The following is a 9133-nucleotide window of genomic DNA, read 5'->3' as shown; positions in this document are numbered from 1 at the left end:
AAACCAGCACTGTGACCCCTTTATTACCAACCCCCCCCACAATATGTCATCACGTATTGGAAATATCCCTTTAACTAAGGGTAAAGGAACATGGGAAAACGCTCAGGTGGATCAAAACGCGCCAAATTTATGACGCATACGGTGCAAATTTACACAATTTATTCTCCAATTTGATGAAAGTGAAAGAAAAACAATAAAAAATGAATTGAGAAAATTAATTGCGACAATGTGAAGTCTGATTTTCACAAAAATCGATTCCTGCAGTTCCAGGCACTGACCAGCAGAGGGAGCGTGCCAGCAGCTCTCTGCATCCACCTGCTCGGTGACAGCTGCAGAGCCGGGCTCCAGTATAATCCATGGAAGAGCGTCTACTGGGCCATTATTAAAGGTTCTGTCCGAGAGAGTAACAAATTAACGTCTCTGCAGGAAATATAATAAAATGATGAACAGGCTTCCTCATGTCTGTCACAGATGACGTGCTGTACAGCAATATGACCACTGCAGACGATCACTGGACTGAGCACAGATGCTCGCAGGTACACTGGAGATCAAAATTAGAGCACAATGTTTGATCACTTGCTTTTTTCAGAAATAGTGTAATCCGGTATTTTTGAAAGGGGTGCACCCTATCACTAGAGCAGGTTAAGGGGTACACCATGCCACTAGAACAGGGTAAGGGGTACACCATGCAACTAGAAGGGTAAGGGGTGCACCGTGCCACTAGAGCAGGGTAAGGGGCGCACCGTGCCACTAGAGCAGGGTAAGGGGCGCACCGTGCCACTAGAGCAGGGTAAGGGGGCGCACCGTGCCACTAGAGCAGGGTAAGGGGGCGCACCGTGCCACTAGAGCAGGGTAAGGGGCGCACCATGCCACAACCAACTTCTCTTGCATAGGCTGATAGGGTCACCTCTTTGGTCTTCATCTGGACAACCTGCTACCGGAGGGTTTCAGTCACTTTGGAATGGCACACCATTTTTACAGTCAGTGCAAATTGGAACGTTAGGCTGCCAGTTACATAGGGTTTGTCAAGTAATTATGGAAATTAGCAGCAGGCGCCAGATTAACACCAATAGCTTGCAGGTATCTGAAAGTGTTCTCTAATTCCGATCCGTGTCTTTTTCATTTATCTCATTTACATTTTTATCATCTGCTTTACAATAAACTCAGTTTATGAAATAAGCGGAAAAATCCTACGAGTTTCCTCATGTTGGGACATAATCACATAGGACGACACAATGACCGCAACATTTAGGAAATTGTGTGTTCTCTAATTGTAAAAATTGTGCGCTCCTCCAGCCGCACAGCTGTCAGGTCCCTGGCGGATAATTCACTTGTATGGTTTGTGTGTTGTACAAAAAGCTCAAGTAGTTGTATATGAACCCCAAAATCCATCCACATCATGCCACTAACTGGAAACCATAAACAAGCAGGATAATCGACTGATCTGCGTTAAGATTTTTATGATGTTTTTATTTAGTACTGTGAGTGCACAAGGGTGGACAGTCCTGAATAATATACGGATACATGAGGATTCTCTGCAGCCGCGCTGTCAACACATTGTGGTATTTATAGGTCAACCACCAGGCCATGTAGACGCTATAGGATTGGTAAGAGCAGTAGTAAGTAGCCTACTTGTTGATGGTCTCTACAGTCTGGTTCATAGACAAATATCTCTAGTGGGCGTATGAAGAGTATTGAAAACGTACCCCTCTAAGGCTTCCAAGGCGGCTTTTACTTAGGAGAGGGTCACCTCTTTATCAACCTGGACTGTTACGATTCAGGGACCGAGGAGGATAAAAAACTGCGGAATACCAAAAAGGTAACAGAATGGCTGGGAACTTAACAGACTGCAGATCTAATCCTGCCACACAACTAGAAGTAGCCGTGGGACGAGCCTACGATGACCTGGACGCCTCGACAAAGCCGGAGAACTAAATAATCTCACAGATAGAGATATAAGAAAGTTAATCTGCCTCAGAGCAGTCCCCAAAGATAGATAGCCCCCCACATGTAAAGGCTATGGTGATATAGAAAAATACAATACAAAGCCAGGAAAGACAGATTTCAGCAAAGGTGAGGCCCAAACTATCTTTATAGGAAAGGATAGTAAAGAGCAACTGTCTGCAGCCGTAAAAATCCTAATATATACCAGCACTTCTGATATGGAAAAATCACACACAACCTCTCCCCCACTGTATCAGCACTCTGATGTTACTGGGATCCAAAAAACACTAATACAGATGAGGGACTGAATTAATACCAAGCATGACAAAACACAATACCTTGCAGAATCATGGAGCTAAGTATACAGACACTCCCAGCAGGGAATGATCCCATTCCACCAAGAACTCCACACAGACAAAATAGGAATCATGCCTTAATATTAAAGAAGAAAAAAAAACAACAATAAAAGTGGAAAACAAACAACAGAGGTACAAGGACCACTTATCTGAGAGGAGCTCTGGCTATGAGCAGGGCTGGTTACAGAATGTCCTTAAACAGGAGACATTGACCACCGGCAAGTAACAAGAGAACACTACTCCATTAAATAGCCCAATCTGACCCTGATTGCCAGTCCTCCACAGGAGTGTGGCTTTCACTCCACACATCAACTGCATCGCCAACACTGACCACAAGAGGGAGCCCGAAACTGGAAAACGTATTCGCAGCACTGGACAAAACTTAACCAAACTTGGGGCTTCTTTTCCAAAATTCTCCTTGACGTGCCAGTGGACAAAGGCACAGAATCTAGTTTTTGGCCTTAGTGGTGGCACGCACATCGCCCATTACCGCCCCCTAGAGATCATAACTGGAAATTTGGGGTGAGGCGGACACCTCCGCTGTGGAGACTATCTGGAATCGAAAGCTTTTGTCCTGAATGTTACTTTAAATCTGATCAAAAAAATAGTTCTGAATTACCGTACAAAGAATTTTCCGACGACTACATTTTCCACTGACTTATTTCATTCTGTCCTGTATCAGCAAAAAGCGGAGCATAAATCACTCACCGCTGCCCACTCACTAATTTATATGGCTGTGTAATCCGGGGAGGGTGGGAGAACACAACTTGGTCAGCGCCGGCCAGTTCTGGATGACAAACTGCCCAAAAATTACCAGCGGAGACTGTTACTTAGCACCTAGCCCATCAAATAAGAGGCCAAAATGTGTCGTGCATAGTAGACGAAGCAGCCAAGTAGTGAAACATCCACTCATTGGCGCTCCCCCCTGAAGTGCCGGAAATAGGGGGCATTTTTTAAATACCCTATTAGGCCTTCTACAGAAAGTGTCTCTTTCTGGAGGACCCACCCTATCCATGCATTATGCAAACAGCCCTGTGATTTCAATAGGACCTATGGAATACTTGAGGTCTCCTGTGGGGGCGCTGCAGAGAAATCAAAGACTTGCTGCGCAGTTCTGCAGATTGAAAAGCGGCAGGACACTGATCAAAATAGAGTGTTGGCAGAAAACTCCTTTGAGAGGAATTTGTAAAATGTAGAGAAGCCTAAAAATTACTACAATGAAGGACCAAACCCCTCAAAAAGGAATTCCTCGACCGCAGGAATTATATACACTGGAGATCAAATCTACAGCACAATGTATGACCACTCACTTTTTTCAGAAATAATGTAATCTAGAACATGTGCAGGTTTTGTGTCAGGGGCGCACCGTGCCACTAGAGCGGGCCAAGGGGCGCACCGTGCCACTAGAGCGGGCCAAGGGGCGCACCGTGCCACTAGAGCGGGCCAAGGGGCGCACCGTGCCACTAGAGCGGGCCAAGGGGCGCACCGTGCCACTAGAGCGGGCCAAGGGGCGCACCGTGCCACTAGAGCGGGCCAAGGGGCGCACCGTGCCACTAGAGCGGGCCAAGGGGCGCACCGTGCCACTAGCGCGGGCCAAGGGGCGCACCGTGCCACTAGCGCGGGCCAAGGGGCGCACCGTGCCACTAGCGCAGGGTAAGGGGCGCACCGTGCCACTAGCGCAGGGTAAGGGGCGCACCGTGCCACTAGCGCAGGGTAAGGGGCGCACCGTGCCACTAGCGCAGGGTAAGGGGCGCACCGTGCCACTAGCGCAGGGTAAGGGGCGCACCGTGCCACTAGCGCAGGGTAAGGGGCGCACCGTGCCACTAGCGCAGGGTAAGGGGCGCACCGTGCCACTAGCGCAGGGTAAGGGGCGCACCGTGCCACTAGCGCAGGGTAAGGGGCGCACCGTGCCACTAGCGCAGGGTAAGGGGCGCACCGTGCCACTAGCGCAGGGTAAGGGGCGCACCGTGCCACTAGCGCAGGGTAAGGGGCGCACCGTGCCACTAGAGCAGGGTAAGGGGCGCACCGTGCCACTAGAGCAGGGTAAGGGGCGCACCGTGCCACTAGAGCAGGGTAAGGGGCGCACCGTGCCACTAGAGCAGGGTAAGGGGCGCACCGTGCCACTAGAGCGACTCCGAACGATCGCAAATAAGTTGAAAATCGTTGACACGTCGTTCATTTTCAAAATATTGTTGATCGTTTGGAACGCAGCAGACATATTGGTACGTTTGACACCCTGCCGACGACAAACAACATCCACACGACCGCCTTGGTCAAACAATATATCGCTGAACAATTTTGCGTCTCTTGTTAGATCCTTACGTGTGACCGCTAATAAACGACCTATGTGCGATCTTGGCAAATCGTAACTACGATCTGGGCGTGTCACATCGCTAATGAGATTGTCAGATAAATCGTAGCGTGTAACGGGGCCTTTAGAGTCTGACCAGCCCCTAGAACAAGAGGTCCACAATGCACAGTACTACTACATTCACTGGGGTGGGGAGTCCTTTGGGACCCCTCTGATTCTTGACTAATTCTATGCTGCAGCCCTTTTTTTTTTCCCTGAACAGCACCCCCTGACCTCTGACACAGGACTGTTTTGGGTCTCCCTGCCTGACCGTACATACATCACTTAATATGGTTGGTGGAATAATCTGTAATTGGAAGGAAGATATACATATTTTTTTGTATATTTTTTTTTCTCCTGAATCCGGAGAGTTGGTTCTTATATTTCTGCGCCTCTCTGTTACTGTATATCTCTGTTCTGAGATATGGCTCTTTTCCCTGTTTAGAAATGTCTATTTAGCCAACTGGGAGTGGTGCTCAAAAAACACCCAGAGACGAGATTAGAACCACTCCCACTTGACTAAAGTTAGACCAGATTATATACAGAGAAGAGAAGGCCATATTTCAGGAACGGAGGGGCACAAGAACACAAGAAAAACAGTACCGGATTCAACAAAAATATATTTTATATATTAAATTTAAATATATATATATATATATATATATATATATATTATATATATATATATATATATATATATATATATATATATATATATATATATATATATATATATATATATATATATATATATATATATATATATATATATATATATATATATATATAAATAATTTAAAAATTATAAATATATATATTAAATTTAAAAATTATAAAATATATAAATAAATATATATATTTTACGAATTTATTGAAACCCAAGACTCCTGAATCTCCAAGCTGCACATTTGGCCTCCATATTAACTTCAATGGGGCTTCTGAAAAGCTGTTCTTCCATCACTTGCTTCTACTGATTGCTTCCTGCCAATGTCCGACCATAATAAATCAGAAATCAAGTATATATTGAGAGAATACAAGTCATTTTGTCTTATGACTGAATGATGTCATAGGGTTCAGATAACACTGATGGGCAGGGAGGTTTCACATTTCTACACACCCCTGCGGCTCTTATTGGTGCTTGGGAATTTCTTTGTTTGAGGTACTATATAAGCTGGTCACATGATATAAAACCAGAAACGTTCAGTACACCATAGATTGTGTGCACTGTATCGATTTCTCCAAGCACTTTTAAAACAAATCTTATTAATTTGGAGTTCCAAGGGTATAGAAGGAGTGAAATTCGCTCTCAATATCAACATACAGAGAACGCCACTGGATCTCTACCAGATATATTTGGTATTTTCATCAAGTGTAACAAAAAAAAAAAAACAAAAAAAAAAAAAACACAAACCACAAGAAAATGTTTTTGTACGGTTTATTCCTAGTTCTTTTTTTGACATTCAACTCAAAGTAAATGTATTACATAACGGTCTGTTGGTGACAATGTGCGTTTCAGACCGGCCATCATGAACAGGATGCACAAAGATGACTGATTTGGGTAAATAACAATAAAAAAAACAAAACTGTAAATAAAAGTAACATTACCCATCTATTAGAACATGAACCAACAGACTTTGGCCTTATAGGAGTTACAATAGGTTGGAACAAGAGTTGTTCACATGCTGCCCCAGCAAAAAAAAAAAAAAAAAACCCCACACGAAAAAAAATAAGAAATTACCGGGACGTTATCACATTTGGTCCAGGAGACAGAAAATTATAATAAAAAAAAAAGTTTTCGATCATACGGACAGAAAAAGTTGTTGAGGTAAATGGTAAAATAAAAACAGATATTCCTGGAATTTTTGGACAGGATGTGCCACGTATTTGTGGATCCTGGCAGTAGAAAAAAAAAAAAAAAAAAAAAAAAAAAAAAAATTTAAATTAACCCTTATTTTTTTTAAGTTATTACTCATCAATTTGGATTTGGTTTAGCAGCATGCAAAATCCAGCTGAGCTTTTCTTTTTTAAATTAAATATTTTTTTCCATGTAAGAGCATTCGCTGGTTTGCGGTGATTTTTTGAGACATTGGTGCCTTTTTTTAAAAAAAATGTTGGCACTGAGCACCTTCCATCCGATCCAGACCACAGTACCTACTCTACTGACATTTCCATGCGACAAACTTTAATCTACAAAAAACAGTGGTATCAAATGTAAAGTAACGTTCTACGAACAACCCAAACTTGGCTTCACTCTCGAAGAGGTGCAACATGGGACTGTGCGTGGGCCCCGTCTAACTCACTTTACTGTAGTTGTGTTTCTAGAAGATCCAGCGTGAAGACCCACAACGGTCCAACAACAAAAGTTCATAAACTCACAATAGTCAACCTATAGATTTAATGTACTATTGACCCTTAAGGATCAATCCAAAAATTCTTAAAAAGTACTGGCCCATAGCGATGTCAATTCCTCCTTTGGATTGTGTATTTTTGGCCATGTCCCAATTTACTCCACTGAAGTCATGCATCCAAAAGTTTCCACATACTGGCCTCCTTGGACCCACAATATCTTATAAAAAAAAAAAAACACCCCAATGTATTGGCCCACAATATTCATTCCAAAAATGGCTGAGTTTTCTTGGCTCCTAATGATGTCATTGGCCTCATCCAACTCCCTCAGAGTTAAAAATCCAACACCCAAAGGTCAATTCAAAAACAAAAAGGTCTTTTCCATCCTTAATGATGACAATTTATCCTTTAGACTGTGCACATCCAATTCAAAATTCTGATAGTGACCTACACAGTCCAACAATATCCAAAAAGGTTTCTAAACCCACAGTCGGTAATTAGCAAAAAAATCTCTTAATATAATTGACCTAAAATGATTTCTTGTTTTGCTATGGGTCTAAAGAACAAATGGCCGGGGTGTAGGCCTCAGTTGCACCTCCTCAACCAAAAATGGTCAAGGTGCAGGCCTCAGATGGCCAGGGTATAGGCCTCAGTTGCACCTCCTCAACCAACAATAGCTGGTGTGTAGGCCTCAGTTGCACCTCCTCAACCAACAATGGCCAAGGTGCAGGCCTCAGATGGCCAGGGTGTAGGCCTCAGTTGCACCTCCTCAACCAACAATGGCCGGGGTGTAGGCCGCAGTTGCACCTCCACCAACAATAGCTGGCATGTAGGCCTCAGTTGCACCTCAACCAACAATGGCCAAGGTGCAGGCCTCAGATGGCTGAGGTGTAGGCCTCAGTTGCACCTCCTCAACCATCAATGGCCGGGGTGTCGGCCGCAGTTGCACCTCCTCAACCAACAATGGCCGGGGTGTAGGCCGCAGTTGCACCTCCACCAATCAACAATGGGCCAAGCAAAGTCAAGGCCTACAAAAAAAACGAACCTATACACATACATTCCAATGCAAAGTCAAAATTCTCTGGAACGACTGAAATAAAAATAAAATTAAAAAAAAAAAAAAAAAAAAAACCACAAACCCAATAATGATATTTCTGGACCCAGGGTGCAATAAAAAACCTGGACGTGACAATGAGACATGAGGTATTGTGAAACAAGAACTTTTTTTTGTTTTTTTTGGAATTGAGCAGTAATCACATTAAAGTAAAAACTGACAAAAAAAAATAAAAACAAAAACATGGAAGTCGACAATATAATTTTCTATGAGAAAATTAAATTCTAGAAAAATGGCAGTATAAGACAATACATAACAAAAAAGGACTACAACATAATAGCAGCAAAATAAAACAATGACGTAAGATACAGAAAAGCACTGTTTTTGTTTTTTCTTAACTTTGAAACCATGCTGGGAGCCTAAATCCATAGCAGCTTTAATAAAACTGGAGAAATCCCCCTTTTTGAATTTTTTTTTTTCCCATTTTTTTTTTTTTTTTTTAAACAAACAATCAACACCGTGAGGGCATTTCTCACACGCGCAGCTCATCATCAATACATTCTCCTCCGAAGTCAACCGCTACCCTTCAAAAATATTTTCGTTTTTTTCCTTTTTTTAACATACATAGATAGGTTCACTGTGCAAATTTTTTTTTTCTTTTTTGTTGATTTGTGTGTCTTTTAGCAACGAACAAAAAAAAAAAAAAAAAAAAGTGATGGGTTAGGGGCTGATGGAGGGAGAAATTTTGAGACGGCTAATTTCAAGTACACAATCTCCACGATTAAAATTGACAGTGCTTTGTGTAAGCCACACTGAATCGGCGCAATGTGGACAGCCGCGGGGGGCGGCGGGGCCCACATTTAATTGGGGAAGTTGCAATTTTTTTTATTCGTTCTTTTAAAGGTGATACTGGCCTTGTAAGGATCTTTTGCAATAAATATTTACTTAAGCCTTAGCGATAAATTATATAGTTTAGTGTTGAAAAAAAAAAAAAAAAAAAAAAAAGAAAGAACAAAAGCTTCTTTGACATAAACCTGCGATAAAGCCTTAACGCTAACTTGCCCTTACGCAAACATATAAAAC

Source organism: Anomaloglossus baeobatrachus, chromosome 10 (genome assembly GCF_048569485.1).
Source record: "Anomaloglossus baeobatrachus isolate aAnoBae1 chromosome 10, aAnoBae1.hap1, whole genome shotgun sequence".
Taxonomy (NCBI): domain Eukaryota; kingdom Metazoa; phylum Chordata; class Amphibia; order Anura; family Aromobatidae; genus Anomaloglossus; species Anomaloglossus baeobatrachus.
This window is presented reverse-complemented; position numbering follows the sequence as displayed.